Source organism: Notolepis coatsorum (assembly GCF_963971535.1).
Source record: "Notolepis coatsorum genome assembly, chromosome: 5".
Lineage (NCBI taxonomy): Eukaryota > Metazoa > Chordata > Actinopteri > Aulopiformes > Paralepididae > Notolepis > Notolepis coatsorum.
Window position 1 is genome coordinate 98,656,972 of NC_140169.1, and position 24,607 is coordinate 98,681,578.

The 24,607-nt window shown below is 42.3% G+C and overlaps 1 protein-coding gene across 1 annotated transcript in view; it reads right to left on the reverse strand.

Annotated features, from left to right (window-relative positions):
• The window catches only part of akap7 (A-kinase anchoring protein 7), a gene marked incomplete at its 3' end in the record, with an annotated part of 108,925 nt that overhangs the window by 52,600 nt on the left and 31,718 nt on the right, over positions 1-24,607 (reverse strand). The window lies entirely within an intron of this gene.

The window sequence follows — 24,607 nt, forward strand, 5'->3', positions numbered from 1 at the left end:
CGGGGGAGGGGAGGAGGGGTGCATGAGAGAGAGTGTGAGTGAATGCACTAAAATAAACAGCTTGAAGAGCTTTAGATGCAATTAAGAGAACATTTTATAATTTCCAAATTCCAATAAAAATCTGGCTTAAAATATTTGATCGTGTAGTGCTATAATAGTAATGAAGTATGGGCTCCATGCAGCCATCATAGCTACACCTGTTTGGACAAACATCCAACATAATCTTGATGTGGCAGGAAAGAAGAAAATTAAATTAAAATATGAATTGGCAGAATATATCTATTGTCAGAGATAGAAAGCAGAGACAGACCCTAACAGGAATATCTCTACTGTCACAGATATAAAGCAGAGACAGACCCTAACCAGAATATCTCTATTGTCACAGATAGAAAGAGACAGACTCTAACCAGAATATCTCTACTGTCACAGATAGAAAGAGACAGACTCTAACCGGAATATCTCTACTGTCACAGATAGAAAGAGACAGACTCTAACCAGAATATCTCTACTGTCACAGATAGAAAGAGACAGACTCTAACCGGAATATCTCTACTGTCACAGATAGAAAGAGACAGACTCTAACCAGAATATCTCTACTGTCACAGATAGAAAGAGACAGACTCTAACCAGAATATCTCTACTGTCACAGATAGAAAGAGACAGACTCTAACCAGAATATCTCTACTGTCACAGATAGAAAGAGACAGACTCTAACCAGAATATATCTACTGTCACAGATAGAAAGAGACAGACTCTAACCAGAATATCTCTACTGTCACAGATATAAAGCAGAGACAGACCCTAACCAGAATATCTCTATTGTCACAGATAGAAAGAGACAGACTCTAACCAGAATATCTCTACTGTCACAGATAGAAAGAGACAGACTCTAACCGGAATATCTCTACTGTCACAGATAGAAAGAGACAGACTCTAACCAGAATATCTCTACTGTCACAGATAGAAAGAGACAGACTCTAACCAGAATATCTCTACTGTCACAGATAGAACGCAGAGACAGACCCTAACCAAGTACAGGCTCAGTGGCCAATTGCCAGTTGAAAAAAGAAGACACAAAAAATCCTGGCAACCAAAAGAAAACAGGGGTTACTGTGCAATGGGTGAGGTTGAGACAGAGATGCACTTCCTGCTACAATGGGAAAGTTTCAACCAAATAAGGAACATGTCGTTTAAAAAGATCAACCCTTTAATTTCCGATTTCTTAATGACCTTTCAAAATGAAAACTACTCCCAGGAGAAGCAGACAGGGCAGATCTTGCTGCCCAATATGGATCATCACAAAATAACCTGCGAGACAGTGAGTGACCTAGACCCACAAACGCATAGTTCCCAGCAGTGGTACCTCCAGCTCGGTCAGTCATCCCAGAAAACCCAAAGTAGACTAAATTGTTATTTAAACAAAGAACAGAGAATATAAATGGGCTGAGTATCTCCATCTTGTTAGAGATACAAAGCAGAGACAGATCCTGACCAAACACAGGCTCAGTGACCGTCGACTGGTGAAAGGAAGACAAACCACTAACCCCTGTGTGCTTTGCTGCTAAGTAAAGATACAAATAAAAGCTAAGCTATGAAATTGATGATGAATTGATACACGTCTGTGAATGTGCAAGACTTGTGTTAGAGGATTTCACAACCTGCTGGTGCTAACATTAGCAGCTAGCATCCACCATCAGGGGCGACAGTGGCTCAGGAGGTAGAGCAGTCATCTGGTAATTGAAAAGGTTCCCGGTTCAATACCCACTCCTCCCGGGCAGCGTGTCGAAGTGTCCTTGAGCAAGACACTTAACCCATAATTGCACGGATGCCTCCACCATCGGTGTGTGAATGTGTGAGTGAATGGGTGAATGTGAGGAACAAAAAATTGTAAAGTGCTATATAAATGCACCATTTACCATCAAGCTACTACTAGGCTAAGCTAAACGCTAACATTGCCCCCCCAGCCCGTATCTCATGAGTAAATGGCGCCCCCTGTCCAGAGATGTCAGATGTGTGGTATGTACTGTATGTTATCATGTTAGGTATGAGGCTGCACACAGACTACTGATACACACAGACTACTGATACACACAGACTACTGATACACACAGACTACTGATACACACATCGACTACTGATACACACAGACTACTGATACACACAGACTACTGATACACATCGACTACTGATACACACAAGACTACTGATACACATCGACTACTGATACACACAGACTACTGATACACACAGACTACTGATACACACAGACTACTGATACACACAGACTACTGATACACACTACACAGTGTAGAGGAGTAACTGAGAGGACAACCCAAACACACACACACACACACTAAAAAGGGTTTTTAGAAGATGGCACACATCGCATAACAAAATAACACATTACATATACTAACCTGATGTTTACATGGTGTTACAAATATGGCAATAATGATAATGAACAACCCACGTACGTGACATGTGTGCTATTACTATTGACTATTACTATGGTAATATTATTCTTACAATTTCATGCCAGTAAAGCTCAATGAAGTGAATTGCATTGGCAGAGAGAGAGTGAGACACAGTGAGAAAGAGAGTTAGAGAGATATAGAGGCAGAGAGAGAGAGAGATAGATAGAGAGAAAAAGAAAGAGACAGAGTAGAGAGAGAATTATAGCGATGGAGACACAGAGACAGAGGGGGAGAGAGCGTGAAAAGTGCTTTTGTCTATCTGACCATGAGACCAGGAGAAAGATATCATGTGAGATGTAACATTAACACAAAGTCTCTAGGCAGTCAGTGTGACACTATTGCGGTAGTGTTCATGGTAAACAGAATATCTTCTTAGAAAACCGTGCACACGCGCACGCGCACGCACACACACACACACACACACAGCGCATCAAGTTTTCCAGCAGTCTCCATTCCTCTGCCTTGTTAACATTAACGTTACAACTTAACATTCCCTGGCTTCCCCTGTGATGCTACACACACACCAGCCTCCCTGCCAATGGGGAGGAGACAGAGAGAGGGTGTGAGTGAGAGAGGATGAAAGAGAGAGAAAGAGAGAAACAGAGAGAGAGACAGAGAGATAGAGAGGGTGTGAGTGAGAGGATGAAAGAGAGAAACAGAGAGAGAAAGAGAGACAGAGAGAGAAAGAGAGACAGAGAGATAGATAGAGAGAGGGTGTGAGTGAGAGGATGAAAGAGAGAGAAAGAGAGAGACAGAGAGAGGGTGAGAGAGGATGAAAGATAGATAGAGAGAGAGGGTGTGTCACATGGCTTGTCTAGAGAGATATGGAAACATTTGGAAAAATCATTTAGAAAACTGTAGTATTATTTGGTAACCATAGATCTACATTCTGCCTGAAACTTGTGTTCAAATAGATAAGAGAAAAGGATGTCTGTTACCTTGGGTTAAGGAATTCAGTAACTAATCATTATCATGTGTTTAGTCTTATAGAAACAGTCAAAGTGTAACAGTTGGCAATCAAATATAGTTTAAACCTGATTTGACTAGAGTGACTTAGCTCATAGATTGTGTGTGTTTACAGATACTTGGGCTCACAACAAGGTAGATTTACATACAACTGTTGGCAACAGCTGAAGACAATAGCGGGAGAGTCACATATCTGTGGTATCTGTGAAACTGGCCCTTTGAGCACGACATGTTGGAACAGCTGCAGAGGAGGGACTAGGATTCACGATTTCAGTAACTCAAGTACACTTTCAAATGTCTGTTTCTATACTTAAATTAGCTTACAATGAACTGCAAATGTTCCTGTTATGTTGTGGTAATAATCCTGAATCTAATGATATGAAATATGCAATGTTTATGATTAAGAATCACAGAGTTTGAAATTAAGCCACTTCTGAACTACATTGGGTTATACTCAAAGTGCTGAATAATAACTGTATAAAATAGATATTGATTTAAGTTAAAAGAATATGATTAGGAAACTATATAGGTGGAATTAATGATAAAAGACTGTGATTCTGGTCAAGTATAAAGCTGTTTTGAGTTTAAAATAGTAGCTATGTGTTCATCTGGTTATCCCCGATTCAAAAATATACATCTTGAATTGTAAAACAAAACTATAAAGTAAATTTAGACAGTAAAGCTATTCTTTGATTGGAAACAAAGGAGAACAGCTATTGGGCTCCAAACCAAGCCCTTATTTCAAATTCAAACTTAGAGAGCCCGTGATTGGAGGAAAACATCTTCTTGACGTCACTCCTGTGACATCACGCAGACACTCCCGGCTCATTGATAAAAAGGGGGGTGCTGTGACTGTGAAGACACACTGAAACGGAACCAACACAGAAACACACCCACCTTCACACAGAGGACGGCGTGAGCAGAGGAGAACACGGGGACGGAGAAGAAGCTTTTGGAACGAGAACACGGTCTTTGTTATCAACAGAGAACAAAGACAACTCAACAACTACCATTCTTTAATCTACTTTCTTAGTCTAGTTTGGATCGCAGACGGCATAGTGTCTAGTGATCCGACTATAGCGTTCTTTATTTTAATTGAAACAGATCATTTTTGTATAACTTTGTGGATTTTAATAAAACCACTACTTTTGAAATAACTACATTCTCCTCTTTTATTCTCCTGCATAGCTGCCGTCGAAACAAGGCCAGATTTATGGTCTTTTGAAAGTACAAGGGAATTAGGACGGACAATTCACAACGCAGAGTGCTGGTTCTGATCTCATCAGAACAGAACATAGAACCCTTGTGTACTTCAAAACCTACTGAACCACTACTAAAATACCCAAATTATTATTTTACACAAAATTGGGGGACCCTGCTGTTTTTATCATAAATCGATCAATACAGACTGTATTAATAAATGTTGCGTTTCTTTTTTTAAATGTAGCCAAGAGTAAAGACCTTAACCCTATCAAAACAGCAGTCATAGTGTATATTTACAGCACTACGTTTGTTTACCGATGTTTTTAAGATTTACAGAAAATACGAAGTTATCGGAAGAATACTAATTCTATCTCTCTTTTATCGTAAAACCGTGAGGAAATGACTACATCCAGATTTAACACTGCCACTGGAAAGAGGAGCTTTTTCCCTATCCATAGATGTATGATTTGGCCATAATAAGGTAATTTATAGTTCATAATTAAATTTTGAATGTATAATTCAAATAGATTATAATTAATTACTGTATCTACAAATCTTTCTGTTTAATCATCTTCCCTTTATTAATTTGCTTAGATTTTTTGTACACTTGATCTGAAGAAAGTGCTGAATGAGCTCAGTGAGCAAAATCAGAAGAACCTCAATGTTATCATGGTGTTATTCACCGGCAAAGATGCAAAAACAAATCATAATACATTCCCGACGTCCCTAGATGTTCCTAGATACCAAGAACATGCAAATTGACCTTGTAGAAGTGGAGCAATGTTCCATTTACTTGGGCATGTACCTTTAGGCGAAATGTCTGAAAATAGGGAATTGACTATCAAAGACAACCAAAATCCCATAGACTTTCCAATCTGTACTGAGGAATTGGCACAAAACAAATCTTTAAAATGTTAAAAAGCATGTGGCCCTGAAATCATCAGCAATGAGAAGCTTAAAAACAGCAGGCCTGAGCTGCAGAGGGCATTAATCAACCTGGTTCTGAGTTCCGTCTGCTTTCCTAACAACTGGAGCCAAGGGATTATTTTACCCACAAGTGGAGATAAATTAGACCCCAATCATTTCAGAGGCAGTAGTTAAACACAATGCCCTGAGTAAATGTGAAAATGGCTTCCTTCCAAATCACAGCACTACAGATCATATTTACACCATACACAACCTCATTGAAAAACACATTTGAATAATTTTTTGCTCGTTTTATTGACTTTAAAAAAAGCTTTTGATTCTATTTGGCATGATGGTCTATTCCAGGGGTCGGCAACCTTTACTATCAAAAGAGCCATTTTGCCCCATCTGGAGCCGCAAAACCTATTTACCCTTAAAATGAAGATAAGTGTTTATATATCATTATACTATATATAGAGAAGGATTGGAATATATTCAAAAGCTTCTAGTATGTACCTATTGTTATTTTTTGTAGGAGAGGAAACTGGCAGAAATGACAGCTGGGACCAAATCCATCCTGAATAAGAGACAACGGACCCAGTACTTTGTTGGTGGTGTGAAAATATGCCTACAAACATTAAATATCTTTGGAACCGTATATATTAAATTATATCTGAATCAGGAGATTATCTTCTCCGTCAAAATTTTAAGTATCTCTCCATCGCATAATGGCTGGCTGGCAGTGCGCATAAAATAAGGCATATATTATTGAAATTAGTTTTCTCTAACAAACGCATCTTTTTATATATTTAATATCGTTTCATATATACTCCAGTTCGCCGTCAGACAGATTTGGCCGCCAAGTCCCGCTGTGTGCTCGTAACGAAGAGAGCTAGATCGCAAGGTTGCCCTGACGACAGACAGCTGGACTGCCCTGATGACCGAAAGCTATGTTACCGTCACTTGCGAGGGATTCCCCAGGCTGGCAGCGCTGGCAAAGCTGACACGCCAGTACCTCTGTATACCCGCGCCATCGGTACCATCCGAGAGTGTTTTTGGACTGATTGTGGCCAGGCTGCATGCGCTCCAGTCTGACACCCCGGGACCATGTGAGTCAGTCTGAGACAGGCTATTTATAGAATAGAATAGAATAGGCGGCTGGGTGGCGCAGTGGAGATTGCGCTCGTCACCAATGCAAGAGACTCCGGTCTCGAATCCGGGTGTCAGCATTGCCTCCGGCTTGGGCCGGCCGTCATACTGGCTCAATTGGCAGAGTCAGCGGGTGGAAGTCGATGGGTGGTATCTGGACGTTGTGGACAGCGACTCCTACAGGTCGGTTGGGGGACGCCTGCACAGCAGAGACAGGAAATAGCGGGGGTAGTGTGAGCCTCCCACACGTTACACCTCGCCAATGAGAGTCCGCGCTGGCAGGTGAAAAGATGTGACAGGCTGCCTCCTCGTGTACCGGAGGGGACACATGATGCAAGGCTTCCATCCTCCCTACAACCAACCAGTGGGGGGCATATGCGAGCAACGTTCAAGACAGGGGAGGGGAGAATTGGAAACACGAAATTGGGATGGGAGAAAAATAGAAAATAAGGAGAAAAAGTGGATAAAAAAATATATATATAGAATAGAAATACTTTAATCATCCAGAGGGAAATTTGGCACTACAAATCACTCACAGTAAACATTTAGGTAGACAGAACAAAGTCACGAATAAGAATAACAAAAATGTCCAACACTGTTTAACATTTATATCAATGACTTAGTGTTAGCGGTGCAGTTGGAACGGTCTGTCCGTCTCACACTTCATGACATTGAGATCAAATCTCTTCTCTATGCTGATGATGACTCAAATCAAATTGATTTGTAAAGCCCGCAAATCACACGTTAATGTCCCCATGGGCTGGACAAGTCTTCTTTAAACAGGTCAAGAAGAAACATCACAATAAATAAAATAAAATAAAAAAAAACTAGCAATAGGAAAAAACCACCACAGGCAATGTGGAGGAGAGAAACCTTAGAAGGGCCATTCAAGGGGGGATCCCTCTTCTTGGATGTCGGTGATAGTAGTGTTGCTATGAATAAACGATGGGTGGAGAATAAAACAGGCGAAATAGTTGGTATGTATGAACATACGTGTAATAAAACACAAATACATGCAATAGCAACTGGGGTACATAAGAACATTTTTGTGACGATTTAAATAGAATAGAGCTAAGAACAACAACAACAACAACAACAACAACAACAACAACAACAACAACAACAACAACAACAACAAAAGAGAAAGCATAGGGAGACGAGCACGAGTGTGAAAATAGGATAAAGGCTAAATGTCAAGGCTCGGAGCTCAAAATATTGGAGTCATATTCCGTTTGCACATGAGTATGTATTCCGTTCGGATCCATTTGGAGTATGGGGGCGACGTAGAGAGGATCACATCACCACAGGGCATCCACCACCTTGGTCATCACCACGGGGCATCTCCTCACAGGGAGCCAGGGAGACAGGTGCTGGTGCTGCTGCCAGACACAGCTGAGGGTCTACAGCAGCACCTTGACCTGCTGGAAAAGAATATTAATAATTCATATTCAAAGAAGATCCATCAAATTCTAATTAAGCTAAACCCTGAAAAGAGTGCCCTCAGTCAACTGGTGCTGAGACTTGATGAATCAACCGACCATCAACACAAACCAGTCTCAGACCAGCATTGATTCCAAAAGAAATATTAGAATCAATCAAATCATCAAACAAAGTCAAACACCTCATTTGGAACATTGGCACAATGAAACCAAAGCACCAAGTAAATTGCAATGATATTTGGGCCTAACATGAGAATATTAATGGGCAGAGTATCTCTCTACTGTCAGAGATACTAAGCAGAGATGGATCCTCACCAGGTACAGGCTCAGTGACCACAGTCAGCCATTGAGAAAAACATGGTTACAGAGAGACCAGAGAACATGTGGTCACTGTACGACAGAGACACCAGAGAACATGTGGTCACTGTACGACAGAGAGACCAGAGAACATGTGGTCACTGTACGACAGAGACACCAGAGAACATGTGGTCACTGTACGACAGAGAGACCAGAGAACATGTGATCACTGTACGACAGAGAGACCAGAGAACATGTGGTCACTGTACGACAGAGACACCAGAGAACATGTAGTCACTGTACGACAGAGAGACCAGAGAACATGTGGTCACTGTACGACAGAGATACCAGAGAACATGTGGTCACTGTACGACAGAGACACCAGAGAACATGTGGTCACTGTACGACAGAGATACCAGAGAACATGTGGTCACTGTACGACAGAGACCAGAGAACATGTGATCACTGTACGACAGAGAGACCAGAGAACATGGTCACTGTACGACAGAGATACCAGAGAACATGTGGTCACTGTACGACAGAGAGACCAGAGAACATGTGGTCACTGTACGACAGAGACACCAGAGAACATGTGGTCACTGTACGACAGAGACACCAGAGAACATGTGGTCACTGTACGACAGATACACCAGAGAACATGTGGTCACTGTACAACAGAGACACCAGAGAACATGTGGTCACTGTACGACAGAGAGACCAGAGAACATGTGGTCACTGTACGACAGAGACACCAGAGAACATGTGGTCACTGTACAATAGAGAGACCAGAGAACATGTGGTCACTGTACGACAGAGATACCAGAGAACATGTGGTCACTGTACGACAGAGACACCAGAGAACATGTGGTCACTGTACGACAGAGACACCAGAGAACATGTGGTCACTGTACAACAGAGAGACCAGAGAACATGTGGTCACTGTACGACAGAGACACCAGAGAGCATGTGGTCACTGTACGACAGAGACACCAGAGAACATGTGGTCACTGTACGACAGAGACACCAGAGAACATGTGGTCACTGTACGACAGAGAGACCAGAGAACATGTGGTCACTGTACGACAGAGACACCAGAGAACATGTGGTCACTGTACGACAGAGACACCAGAGAACATGTGGTCACTGTACAACAGAGAGACCAGAGAACATGTGGTCACTGTACGACAGAGACACCAGAGAACATGTGGTCACTGTACGACAGAGACACCAGAGAACATGTGATCACTGTACGAGAGACACCAGAGAACATGTGGTCACTGTACGACAGAGACACCAGAGAACATGTGGTCACTGTACGACAGAGACACCAGAGAACATGTGATCACTGTACGAGAGACACCAGAGAACATGTGGTCACTGTACGACAGAGACACCAGAGAACATGTGGTCACTGTACGACAGAGACACCAGAGAACATGTGGTCACTGTACGACAGAGACCAGAGAACATGTGGTCACTGTACGACAGAGACACCAGAGAACATGTGGTCACTGTACGACAGAGACACCAGAGAACATGTGGTCACTGTACGACAGAGACACCAGAGAACATGTGGTCACTGTACGACAGAGAGACCAGAGAACATGTGGTCACTGTACGACAGAGACCAGAGAACATGTGATCACTGTACGACAGAGAGACCAGAGAACATGGTCACTGTACGACAGAGATACCAGAGAACATGTGGTCACTGTACGACAGAGAGACCAGAGAACATGTGGTCACTGTACGACAGAGACACCAGAGAACATGTGGTCACTGTACGACAGAGACACCAGAGAACATGTGGTCACTGTACGACAGAGACACCAGAGAACATGTGGTCACTGTACAACAGAGACACCAGAGAACATGTGGTCACTGTACGACAGAGAGACCAGAGAACATGTGGTCACTGTACGACAGAGACACCAGAGAACATGTGGTCACTGTACAATAGAGAGACCAGAGAACATGTGGTCACTGTACGACAGAGATACCAGAGAACATGTGGTCACTGTACGACAGAGACACCAGAGAACATGTGGTCACTGTACGACAGAGACACCAGAGAACATGTGGTCACTGTACAACAGAGAGACCAGAGAACATGTGGTCACTGTACGACAGAGACACCAGAGAGCATGTGGTCACTGTACGACAGAGACACCAGAGAACATGTGGTCACTGTACGACAGAGACACCAGAGAACATGTGGTCACTGTACGACAGAGAGACCAGAGAACATGTGGTCACTGTACGACAGAGACACCAGAGAACATGTGGTCACTGTACGACAGAGACACCAGAGAACATGTGGTCACTGTACAACAGAGAGACCAGAGAACATGTGGTCACTGTACGACAGAGACACCAGAGAACATGTGGTCACTGTACGACAGAGACACCAGAGAACATGTGATCACTGTACGAGAGACACCAGAGAACATGTGGTCACTGTACGACAGAGACACCAGAGAACATGTGGTCACTGTACGACAGAGACACCAGAGAACATGTGATCACTGTACGAGAGACACCAGAGAACATGTGGTCACTGTACGACAGAGACACCAGAGAACATGTGGTCACTGTACGACAGAGACACCAGAGAACATGTGGTCACTGTACGACAGAGAGACCAGAGAACATGTGGTCACTGTACGACAGAGACACCAGAGAACATGTGGTCACTGTACGACAGAGACACCAGAGAACATGTGGTCACTGTACGACAGAGACACCAGAGAACATGTGGTCACTGTACGACAGAGAGACCAGAGAACATGTGGTCACTGTACGATAGACACCAGAGAACATGTGGTCACTGTACGACAGAGACACCAGAGAACATGTGGTCACTGTACAACAGAGAGACCAGAGAACATGTGGTCACTGTACGACAGAGACACCAGAGAACATGTGGTCACTGTACGACAGAGAGACCAGAGAACATGTGGTCACTGTACGACAGAGACACCAGAGAACATGTGGTCACTGTACGACAGAGACACCAGAGAACATGTGGTCACTGTACAACAGAGAGACCAGAGAACATGTGGTCACTGTACGACGGGTGAGGTTGAGAACGAGGTGCACTTTCTCCTACATTGTGAAAAATCTACAACATTCGTGGGTTTCCTTATTTTAAAAATGTATAGAAAGAAACCCACTGCTGGACTAGTATGTGTCAGCATGCCATAACCTAGTGTAGAGATAGTGTTATGACTTGTTTTATTCATGTATATTTGGAGCCAAAGAATGTACTGTATTATACTGCTAATTAGTTGGAGTCAACCTTTTAAAATTTTATTTTAAGAAACCATAAAACCTATGTTTTGTTTTGACATGATAATTCTACATTGTAATATGTTGTAAACTGTTTTGCCAATAGTGTTAATTGTTTGACATTCTTGCCAATAAAGCACCTTTGAATTTAATGTAATTATGTGTGTGAGAATGAGAGAGAGACAGAGGGAGAGATAGACAGAGGGATAGAGACAGAAAGGGGGAGAGACACAAGGAGAGAGACAGAGGGAGAGAGACAGAGGGAGAGAGACAGAAGGGGGGAGAGACAAGGAGAGAGAGAGACAGAAAGGGAGAGAGAGACAGAAAGGGAGAGAGAGACAGGGGAGAGAGAGGGAGAGAGAGACAGCAGGGAGAGAGACAGAGCGAGAGAGACAGAAAGGGAGAGAGACAGGGGGGGGAGACAGAAATGGAGATAGACAGAGGGAAAGAGAGAGCAAGATGGAGAGCGTGTGTGTGAGTGACCTACTTATAGTGCTGACGTTGTGTGTTGTATAACTGTCTCTATTTATCAACAATGATGATGTTTTTCAGAGATACAATTTATCAACACAAGTCTCCAGTCTGCATGACACCATGTGACGTCTGAAGTCCTGTCTGCGTGTTGCTTATTGACAGCGGAAGAGTGCAAAAATGCTTCCGCATTTGTCACCGCACGCCAGTACGGTAATGCGCCTTTCCTTACGCCCCGCTCAGACAAATGCATATGTACATTGCAACACAAATGCAGCATTTCCGCGTACATTGCAACGAATCACTTGGAGTTTGAAAGTGATATCAGAAGAAACTACTCAACCTCGGCTGTCTTTAACTATGAGTGAATACAATGCATTGTAACGTTAACGCAGCTGTCAACTGTACTTTACTATGGAATATACATGTATATTATCGCGACGCGTCGTCACAGACTAAACAGTGTTGTGAACACAACACATTGTAACGTTAACGCAGCTGTCAACTGTACTTTACTATGGAATATACATGTATTGTTAGAAAATGTTTTGGATCTAAATCACTTGGAGTTTGAAAGTGATATCAGAAGAAACTACTCAACCTCGGCTGTCTTTAACTATGAATGAACACAACACTCTAACTCACCATGTTTAGATAATAAAGTACTCAACCTCTACTTGTCTACTGTCTGACTGAACACAACACTCTAACTTACCATGTTTAGATAATGAAGTACTCAACCTCTACTGTATAGGTTGAGTACTTCATTATCTAAACATGGTAAGTTAGAGTGTTGTGTTCACTCATAGTTAAATACAGTAGAGGTTGAGTACTTCATTATCTAAACATGGTAAGTTAGAGTGTTGTGTTCAGTCAGACAGTAGACAAGTAGAGGTTGAGTACTTTATTATCTAAACATGGTGAGTTAGAGTGTTGTGTTCATTCATAGTTAAAGACAGCCGAGGTTGAGTAGTTTCTTCTGATATCACTTTCAAACTCCAAGTGATTTAGATCCAAAACATTTTCTAACAATACATGTATATTCCATAGTAAAGTACAGTTGACAGCTGCGTTAACGTTACAATGTGTTGTGTTCACAACACTGTTTAGTCTGTGACGACGCGTCGCGATAATATACATGTATATTCCATAGTAAAGTACAGTTGACAGCTGCGTTAACGTTACAATGTGTTGTGTTCACAACACTGTTTAGTCTGTGACGACGCGTCGCGATAATATACATGTATATTCCATAGTAAAGTACAGTTGACAGCTGCGTTAACGTTACAATGTGTTGTGTTCACAACACTGTTTAGTCTGTGACGACGCGTCGCGATAATATACATGTATATTCCATAGTAAAGTACAGTTGACAGCTGCGTTAACGTTACAATGCGTTGTGTTCACTCATAGTTAAAGACAGCCGAGGTTGAGTAGTTTCTTCTGATATCACTTTCAAACTCCAAGTGATTCATTGCAATGTACGTGGAAATGCTGCGTTTGTGTTGCAATGTACATTATGCATTTGTCTGAGCGGGGCGAAAGGAAAGGCGCATTACCGTACTGGCGTGCGGTGACGAATGCGGAAGCATTTTTGCACTCTTCCGCTGTCAATAAGCAACACGCGTCCTGTCTGTGTGTTCAGTTACCTTCTCCAGGTGCTTTCATCCAGAATGCCCCTGGAGTCCCTCCAACAGAAAGAGTTTAATAGTCCAACCAGGTACGTTTGGATATTAAAAGGGGCATATTTTAGTCCTTTTCAACAAGGCAATAATAGGTCTTTGAAGTCTCCTAAACATGTATTTGAAGTTTCTTGCTGGACAAAACTGTCAGATTATGCATTCTAGCAGCCTCTATACCTCTCTGTTTCAATCCTGTTCTCAATGGGCTGTTTCTGTGCCTGCCTGTAAAGAGTGAGCTGCTTTTATCGTACAAATATGATAATTATCATACATCTAGTAGTGGTGCGTGATCCTGTACCGCCGAACGAAATTCAGATGCAACTTTCAGACTAAACATTGCAGATCAAATATGATATATTATGAGCAATAGTATAGCAATCTTGTTAAAATTTGTCAAAAACAAGATTTACGCGCAAGCCGCCATCATGTACACACACATTTGATCATTTATCATTAAAGGACCATACCAGGTAAACATTCTGTGAAAGGGTTATTAACCTAAAATAAACCAATGTATATATCCGGTTATTCTGTGTATTCTGCAGCAGCGCATTATTCCAATATTCTGTCTGTCAACAACATCAAAGACTTCTTATATCAGTCAATATGAAAGAGAAAGAGACAGAGACACAGATAGGCAGGAAGACATAGTTCTGCAACGCCAGACCCCCCCCCCCCCCCCCCCCCCCATCTGTCATTGTCGAGGTTACAGCTGTGGTGGATTATTTTGAGATAGTTGTGGATTAGGAGATTATGATGACACCAGGCTAACAGCCGATCAGAAACATCCAACCAACGACTGACCAACTGTTGACCAATAGAGACACTGAGATTAACATGTCCAACCAACTGTTGACCAATAAAGACACATATATTAACATGTCCAATCAACTATTGACCAATAAAGACACATAGATTAACATGTCCAATCAACTATTGACCAATAAAGACACATAGATTAACATGTCCAGCCAACTACTGACCAATGATGACACCGGACACTGGGGTTGTGGAGTAATACATGGTGGTAGTAGTAGTAGTACATAAAGTAGATCTTTATGGCCGAGTGCAATATCCAAATCACAAGAGGCTCAATATTTGTTAAAGGTGAAATGTGTGTTAAAATACCATTTTAAATTAAGTACTATGACTGCAGAGAAGTCCTGAGCTACAAATCATATTTATATGATTTATTTATATCAGATCCCTGCAAAAATCATACCATGCAGCCCTAGATTAGAACCGATGAACCGAGTCGTATTGCAAAACCAAAACATTAGTCTAAGATACATAAAAAAAAAAAAACTCTGTCTCTAATATACAATACATGCAAGACTGATATTCATAAGAGGGTGCAAATGAGACACGCACAGATGCTACACACGTGTTTATGTGGAGACGTGTCTATTCTACTGATATGGAGTCACATACATGAATATTCCAAATACCAGCTGATATCTTGCTTAAAACACATCACTTCTTTCTCAGATACCAGCTGATATCCTGCTTAAAACACATCACTTCTTTATCAGATACCAGCTGATATCCTGCTTAAAACACATGACTTCTTTCTCAGATACCAGCTGATATCATGCTTAACTCAATCAGCGCCAGACGCGATGACAGTCAGGTTATCTCGCCATGCGTTGAGCACCAGGACCCCCGAAAACCAGAGTATAGTCGGGTTTTCATTATTATTTCTTTTATTCGATATTTCCATTCATTACAGGCACACAGACTCAGGGTTAACATGGGGAATCATCCTGAGAATGCCAAAGTGCAATACCGGCCACATCCAGCCAGGTGGCAGATACGAGCACCCTTTGAAACAGTATATCTTGGCCTGTTCGTCGATCAAATGTCTCCGATCTGACTTTTCTTTGTCGCGCAAGTGGACCAGTTGTCCCGATCGGATTGAGAAGCGTGAAATGCTCCTGGTGCATGATGTGTGGCGGATTATGTTGGTGACACGATCGACACCAATACTGGGACTCGCGATCAGATAATTGGAATATTCTTTTTGGGGTACATCCTAGTGATGTACCCCAAAAAACATCACAAAAGTGATGTACCCCCCCCATACCTGACAGTGATGACCAGCTCCCGGACAAACTCAACATCTTCTACACTAGATTTGAACAGACACCCCCCCCACCCCCCTCGCCCCCCTCCCCCCTGCCACCTCCCCCCTTCCACATCCAGGAGGAAGAGGTGAGGACCACCTTCAAGAGGATAAAGAAAAATAAAGCAGCAGGCCCAGATAACATCAGTTCATCTGTCCTATATCACTGTGCTGCAGAACTGGCCCCCATCTTCACCAACATTTTTAACACCTCCCTCCGTAATTGTTCAGTCCCCCAATGTCTCAAACAGTCCACCATCATCCCTGTCCCAAAATCCAATAATATCTCCTGCCTTAACGATTACAGACCAATTGCCCTCACATCCGTAGTAATGAAATCATTTGAACGCATCATTCTCACCCACCTCAAAACCAGCACCACCCCCCTCATGGACCCACATCAATTTGCCTACAGAACCAACAGGTCTGTGGATGACACAGTCAACACAGCCACTCACCACCTGCTGCAACACCTGGAAACCCGCAACTCATACGCCCGCATTCTGGTTATGGACTTCAGTTCCGCATTCAACACAATTATCCCAGCCAAACTCATCAATAAACTTCTGGACATGAACATCAACCCCTGCATCTGCCACTGGATCCACAGCTTCCTCTCCAACAGACAACAGAAGGTCAAAATAAATAACATCACATCCCACCCTTTATATCTCAGCACAGGAGCCCCCCAAGGCTGCGTCCTTTCACCCTGGCTTTTCTCCCTATACACCAACCTGCTCATATCCCTCCACAACTCCGTAAAAATATATAAATATGCAGACGACACAACCCTTATAGGCCTCATCACAGACAATAACGAAACAGAATACCGTACACAAATCAACCACACACTCACCTGGTGCACAGACAATAACCTCCTTCTCAACTCATCAAAAACCCAAGAACTCATCATAGATTTCAGACGCCAGCCAAACCCCAAAACCCCCATATCCATCTCCGGCAAACCCATAATCACCACAGATTCCTTCAAATTTCTCGGCACTCACATAAGCAATAACCTCAAATGGAAAACCAACACAGACCACATACACAAAAAAGCAAATCAAAGACTCTTCTTCCTCCGCCAGCTTAAGAAATACAGAGTCAATAAACATCTCTTGCTCCGTTTCTACCAGGCCATTATACAAAGCATCCTCACCTTCTCCATAACTGTTTGGTACAGCAATCTGGACACTCACTCAAAAAACAAACTACAAAGAATCATCAATAAATCCTCAAAAATAATCTGCACCCCCCTCCCTTCCCTCGAATCACTCCACCGCCAAATCACAATCAGGAGAGCCAGGAAAATCATCTCCGACCCCACTCACCCAGCACACCACATCTTCCAGCTGCTGCCCTCCGGGAGGCGCTACAGATCCCTGACCACCAAAACAACCCGGTTCAAAAACAGCTTCTTCCCCACTGCCATACAGACACTGAACTCCCTGTAGCACCCCCCCCCCCCCCCTGTAGTACCCCCCGCAACCCCCCTTACCTCTGCTGACATGGACATGGACAAACTCTGAACTGTATCTATGTAATTGTGTTTTCTTTTATGTACGCTGTAAGTGATGTTATATGTTCTATGTTCTTATGTTTTTATGTTGGAACTGCTATGAAACCTGCACTGAAACCAAATTCCACCAGCCTGGCTGGGTGGTCATTAAAGAAATTGATTGAATTGAATGTAAGGGCTATATGATATCAATCCTGCTGTGATCCAACCATGACTTCACCTCGATCACAACATGTGTCTGTAACGTTTAGGGCTGACCTTCGAATTTTTTTTGGCAATCGAAGCTTCAGGGCCGAGCTTCGATTTTAATTCGAAGCTTTGAATTAAAAAAATTTTAATTAATTAAAAAAAAATATATATATATATATATATTTTTTTTTATCTTATGTTGTGGGACTTGTACAGCACTTTGGTCAACTTTGTTGTTTTTAAATGTGCTCTATAAATAAAGTGGATTGGATTAATGAATTAAGTAGCCCCTTTCGTGACTGTGACGCAGCCAACACGGCTGTGTGATTTAATTCAAGGTGGATCGCTGTTGTCGTTTGAACAACTTCAGATTTCATGGGAACTACCAATCCCCCAAATCAAGAATGTTTAAGATGAATGAAGTAAGATTTTGATTATTTGAAATATGGCCTGTGTAGACTAAACTATGCACAGAATTATGTCAGTCTACAAGGTCCGGCAATGTAGACCTTGTAGACTCCACTACAGACCAATTATCAGTGAATGTTCATGCATTTTTAAGAAGGGCTACTTCCACAAAAAAACAAAGAACTCACCAAAACATCTCAGTAGCACCTTATCTAAATGTTCTATTTCATATATGGAGATTCATATTTATTTATGTATTGCATGCATTTCTACATTTTATTTCCTATTTTGTTTATTCATCCCAGTATCTTTCTTTCTTATGTGTGGAATTCTACAAGGCATTTACATTCACATTTACATTTAGTCATTTAGCTGACGCTTTTATCCAAAGCGACTTACAAGTTCTGTATGACAGGTCATCAGGAAGGATACAACTCTGAGTAACAATATTCATCAAAGTGTTGCGTGTTACAGTGTAGGTTAGTTTATTAGGACAAGTGCATGACAGTAAGGTTAGTTAGGGTTAGATTTTTTTAATTTTATTTCAGATAATGGTTGAAGAAGTGCGTCTTTAGTCGACGGCGAAAGATTGGACGGGATTCGGCTGTCCTAACTGGGGTGGGTAGTTAATTCCACCATTGTGGGGCAAGGACTGAGAATAGGCGTGTAGGTGGTGTATATGTGTTTGAGGATGATTTATGGTTGGTGATGGTTTATAATGCAATGACCGACGTTAAATGAATCATGTAGTATGGGTGATATATTGATCATAGCAGTTTGTATGGATAATAATAATCAAAAATGCTGAAACTCACCGTAGCTTCCTCGTACCGATGGGGGATTATACTGGAGCAAAAAGTTCGCTATTATGGGATGTTGATCTATATGAACCATTTCCGGGTTGTATAATAATATATACGTCCAAATAACGTTGTTTATGGAGTTATGTTTACCGATCGATTATCCAGTGTGTCAAGATGGAGTCCCGGGAGCGATCGCGAGTGGCGGACGGAATAGGGGGGACACCAAGCACTTCCGGCCCCACTTACCCACTTCCGGTTTGGCGATCGGCCACCAGGTGGCGATATTGAACCTTTGGAGAGTTTAGTGGAGATCCCCAGCACCCGTCAAGGATCCATCGGTGAAATATGATTACCATGACAGATTTTTGAAATATTGATCTCAAAGACGCTGTAAAACGTCATTGGCAGATTACGCATGGCGAGGAATGACGTCTTAACACGTCATTGGCGATTAAAGGGTTAACACTTTGTTTCTTTACAAAGTTCTAACATACAATAGAGCATCGCTCTAACATACAACAGAGCAGTCCGTCGCTCTAACATACAACAGAGCAGTCCGTCGCTCTAACATACAACAGAGCAGTCCGTCGCTCTAACATACAACAGAGTAGTCCGTCACTCTAACATACAACAGAGCAGTCCGTCGCTCTAACATACAACAGGGCAGTCCGTCGCTCTAACATACAACAGAGCAGTCCGTCGCTCTAACATACAACAGGGCAGTCCGTCGCTCTAACATACAACAGGGCAGTCCATCGCTCTAACATACAACAGAGCAGTCCGTCGCTCTAACATACAACAGGCCAGTCCGTCGCTCTAACATACAACAGGCCAGTCCGTCGCTCTAACATATAACAGAGCAGTCCGTCGCTCTAACATACAACAGAGCAGTCCATCGCTCTAACATACAACAGGGCAGTCCGTCGCTCTAACATACAACAGAGCAGTCCGTCACTCTAACATACAACAGAGCAGTCCGTCGCTCTAACATACAACAGGGCAGTCCGTCGCTCTAACATACAACAGAGCAGTCCGTCGCTCTAACATACAACAGAGCAGTCCGTCGCTCTAACATACAACAGAGCAGTCCATCGCTCTAACATACAACAGAGCAGTCCATCGCTCTAACATACAACAGGGCAGTCCGTCGCTCTAACATACAACAGAGCAGTCCGTCGCTCTAACATACAACAGAGCAGTCCATCACTCTAACATACAACAGAGCAGTCCATCACTCTAACATACAACAGAGCAGTCCATCACTCTAACATACAACAGAGCAGTCCATCACTCTAACATACAACAGAGCAGTCCGTCGCTCTAACATACAACAGAGCAGTCCGTCGCTCTAACATACAACAGGGCAGTCCGTTGCTCTAACATACAACAGAGCAGTCTGTCGCTCTAACATACAACAGGGCAGTCCGTCTGTGTCGAACTTCCGGTTTGACAGCAGCATGTAGCGACGCGTTTTGTTATTGCTTCGCTCCCGTCGACGTTAATTTCGTTTAAAAACCTTATTTTAACAACACTGATGAGAATAAACCACATCGTATATATTAGATGAGACCTTCTACTAACTATATCAAAAGACAAAAAGACTCAACATGGATCATAAGGATAAGAAAAAGATTGGAAAGAGAACCGGAGCCGACATCCCAACGGCGCCGATTTTGACACGTTCGAAGGATACAACAATACCGTTGTTGACTGGCCCCATCGGGGAGACAACATCGGAGAATTTACCGGGACCAACGACGACAGGCCCCGAGAGGGTGACAGCAGACGACAACATAACGGTAACGGCGGGGACAAATTCCGTTAGAGATAAAGCAGGGGAATTTGAGAAAATGTACATCAAACCCAACGTGCACCCAAACGCACCTACAACGTCAACCGATACAAGCAGTGAAATCACACAACCCTACTTTAATTCTCTGACTAACCTGATGAAGGATCAGATGGTCGCTTTCAAACTACACATTGATGAACTCAAAGATGAATTCAAAGCACACATCGATGCTAAATTCGAAGAGGTTATAAAAGCGGCCGCTGTACAGGCCGAGCGAATCACTGATGTGGAGAAGACGGTGCTAGAAATTACACTGGTGGTCCAAGACAACGAGAAGACCGCTAACGAGGGATTTACAGAGTTAACGAATGAGATAAAACGGGTGGAAGAAGCGTTTCTAAAGAAAATACATGACATCGAAAAGGAATCAATGGAGAGGCGGCTCGACATCCAACGTTACTACCGGAGAAATAATATCCGTATTGTGGGACTGGATGAATCAGTCAATTGCACAGACGAAAGTTTTCCAACTGTGTTAGTAGATATCCTAGGTAACCACACCCTACCCACAGCGCCGATAGTGGACCAATGTTACAGAATCGGTACACGAGACCAAAGAGGCAACGGTCCGAGGGTTATCATTGCTACTCTGCGCAAGACAGTAATAAGAGACGCCATCATCAGAGGGGCGCGCAATCAAAGGGGGAAACTGAAATATGGTGAGAATCCAATATCCATCTACGAAGATCTATGCAAGGAGGCCATCGCTCAGCGTGTCCCCTTCAAGGATGTGATGCAGAGATTGTTTAAGAGAGGTCTTAAACCAAGCCTTAAGTACCCGGCACTACTATCGATCTTGGGGAAAGACTGTATTAGGCACGGATTACGCACGCCTAAAGACGCCGAGGATTACATGAATCAACATGGATCTGGTCCCCCGGGGCCGGACGCGATATAGGCTCGAATCAGATAAGCCTACTCACCTTTCTCTTTTTCTCAATTTTTTTTTCCACCTCTTAGTATTTTAATATGTTTATTAGAATGACTTTACCACGGCTCAACAAAAGCAACAGATGATATGCATGCTGGCAACACCAAGGCACAAGGTGTTTAATACGGTTCGTAAGACATTATATTTATAGACTTCTGGGCCCTCATTCATCAACGTGTCTTACGCACAGATATGTGCTTAACCTGTGCATACGACCATTTCTAAGCAAAGAGTGGGATTCATCAATTTCAACTTGAACTTGACTTCGTGCTTATGTGTACACACAGCTCGGAGCACACTTAGCTGACGCCCAGTGGTAGAATATATTATTACAACAAGGAAATGAGCTTCTGTGCATTAGTTTCAACACTGGCATGTTCTGTATGAACCGTAATTCATTATAGTTCATTGTAAAATTGCAACAGTAGTGTAATTATGGTCAAAACCCTATAAATAGCATTTGGAATAATAGATCTTTCTCTCAGAATGAATGCAGCATGGTTTATATAGCGTTATCGGAATATACGGGGTGTACTGACTGACTGCGCTCCGCGTAGCTCAACTCGTTATTATTTTTCGCACAGACCGCAGAAACACGGGAACGTTTTGATTATATTTAAAAGGCTTTACGTTAAACGAAACAAGTGGAATTTCGAAGCTGTAAGCAGAATACAAGTCATATGAACACCCACGATATAGTGTTCTTCCCCCTTTTTACTGTATAAGAAAGAATAAAAAACGCATTGCAATGACACCAGGGTGTATGTGTATTACAAAACCCTTGCAATAATGTGTCTTAAATGAATGAAAAGCATACATGCTCTGGACACAGAGCATATCGTGTGGGTGATATGACTTGTATTATGCTTACAGAATTCCACGTATTTAGTTTTACAATGTCAAAGCCTTTTAATGTAAATCAAAACGTTCCCGTATTTCTGCAATCTATGTGCAAAATAATAACGAGTTGAGTTCTAACAAAGAACATATTACATGCTGGTATGCTGATAGAGTAAACTATTATATGAATATGATATGATATAAGGTATACACTGGTCCGTCGCATACACTGGTGTGCGCAAGTTACTGTTGCATAATGTAGGCTATGGCTGCTATTATATGTAATTCATATAGGCTACCTAATAGTATATGATTTTTAGAGGCATCTATTTTGTTGTCGGTAATACCGACAACAAAATAGATGCCTCTAAAAATCATATAGCCAATCGAACACAACTAATAAAGGCATTCATATTACAGCACGGTTATAATGACACACAACCAACGCCAAACAGTGGTCAACGAACGGTCTTTATTAGTATTTTGAGCTGTCCAGGCAGAATTGCAGCAATGGTCTTAGGGAGCCGTTGATATCTGACATCACCGTTTACAAGTCCGCCTTTTATTTATCCCATAACACGCGTTGTGTCTTCTTGGTTCGACAGCAGTGAACAATCTCCGCGAAGTTTCTCAGAGTTCCGCTCGGGTCAGTCCATTATTTCACATCCCATGGGGGGTGTTTCATCACTTTCATGACCATATATGGATAATCATGCACAAGCATTGACGGTAGAACAAAGTGGTATTTATCAACACGGAGGAGCATAGGACCTGTGTACGCACGGTTGATGAATCCCAATATTTCTGTGCGTGCACTGATTCTAAATTCTGTGCTTACGTGTGGAAATAGAACATTTTCTACGCCCACGTTGATGAATGAGGGCCCAGGTCTCTGAGGAGACAATAATCCAATATTGACATTGGGAACATTCTGGAATATTCTGGAATATTCTGGACTCCTCTCTCGACTGCTCAGGGGCACAATGGAATATTCCGGAAAATAATATGAGGTCATGACTCCTGGGTAGGAAGATCATTCTGGAACATAACAACAGTGTTTACGTATTCTACAACCTTCTAGAATATAATGCACTCGTACAACGAAGGCCTGTAACTTTAACATTAGCATCTGGTATGCATTGACGTAAGTTTAATAAGGCTTTAAAAAAAAAAAAAAAAAAGTTCAAATGAATATATCATTGAAGGTATATTTTTCATTTTTCACACTATTGTTTTTACATTAATGGGAAGGCGCAAGACCAAAAAGCGACATTCTATTGAATTAGAATGAAAGTTGTAGATCCTATGGCAATTAGCATAGGAAGATTAGGGTTACAAAGCTCATTTTGGGCAACCCGGTGGCTTAAGGGAGGGAGTCATACGCGTAGGATGTGTCTATGGAACACAGTCCTGTACAACTCTCGGTGGGAGGGGGGATTAGGGGATTTTTATTTGTATATATGTATGTTTTTAAGCTCGGCTCTCAACGGGACCTCAATAGTTGGATGTATATCTATTGCTGCTTCGCACTCCAGAAGCATTACCAACAACTATAAAACAACATGTATAGATTATGGCTAGTTTGAATATAATGATCTGGAACACTGGGGGAATAAATAATCAACACAAACGCAAAAGCGTGCTCACACTGATGAAAAAAGAACAGGTGGACGTGGCTCTGCTAAGCGAAACGCACATTTTAGAGAAAGACACAGCTACGTTAGCGGACAACACATATCATAACATTAGTCACTCTTCCTTTGGAACGAGAACTAGGGGAGTAGCCATAGTCGTTAGACAGAAGTTGAATATTGAATTGAAGGGAGTATGGTCTGATGCAGATGGTCGGATAACTATAGCTAAGATTGTACACAAGAACAGGAAAATAGCGTTGGTAGCGGTATACGCCCCAAATCTGTACGAAGTTGGTTTCTTCACTACACTTACCAAAGCAATGTTAGACCTTCCCGATTACTCATTTATAATTGGTGCAGATTTTAATGCCATTTGGAATCCAAGGATGGACAAATCTTACCCCTCCTTTTCCAACGAACAAAAAAATCATCTA